Here is a 641-nt window from a genome sequence, read left to right on the forward strand (position 1 = left end):
GACACAGATAGATAGATAGATAGATAGATAGATAGATAGATAGATAGATAGACAGACAGACAGACAGACAATATATAGACAGACAGATAGACAGACAGATAATATATAGACAGACAGACAGATAGATAGATAGATATAGATACAGACAGACAATATATAGACAGAGAGCTAGACGGACAGACAGATAATATATAGACAGACAGATAAGACAGATACAGACAGACAGATAGACAGACAGATAATATATAGACAGACAGACAGACAGACAGATAGATAGATAGATAGATAGATAGATAGATGATACAGACAATATATAGACAGACAGATAATATATAGACAGACAGACAGACAGACAGAGATAGATACAGACAGACAATATATAGACAGACAGATAATATATAGACAGACAGACAGACAGACAGACAGATACACAGACAATATATAGACAGACAGATAATATATAGACAGACAGACAGATAGATAGATAGATAGACAATATATAGACAGACAGATAGACACAGACAGACAGACAGATATATAGATAGATAGATAGATACAGACAGACAGACAATATATAGACAGACAGATCGACAGACAGACAGATAATATATAGACAGACAGACAGACAGACAGAAGACAGA

At 34.3% G+C, this 641-nt stretch overlaps 1 pseudogene; it reads right to left on the minus strand.

Annotated features, from left to right (window-relative positions):
• LOC107755330 (coiled-coil domain-containing protein 130 homolog) overlaps positions 1–641 on the minus strand; it is a 5,423-nt pseudogene that overhangs the window by 1,923 nt on the left and 2,859 nt on the right.

This window comes from Sinocyclocheilus rhinocerous, unplaced genomic scaffold (genome assembly GCF_001515625.1).
Source record: "Sinocyclocheilus rhinocerous isolate Xijiao unplaced genomic scaffold, SAMN03320098_v1.1 scaffold2307, whole genome shotgun sequence".
Classification (NCBI taxonomy): domain Eukaryota; kingdom Metazoa; phylum Chordata; class Actinopteri; order Cypriniformes; family Cyprinidae; genus Sinocyclocheilus; species Sinocyclocheilus rhinocerous.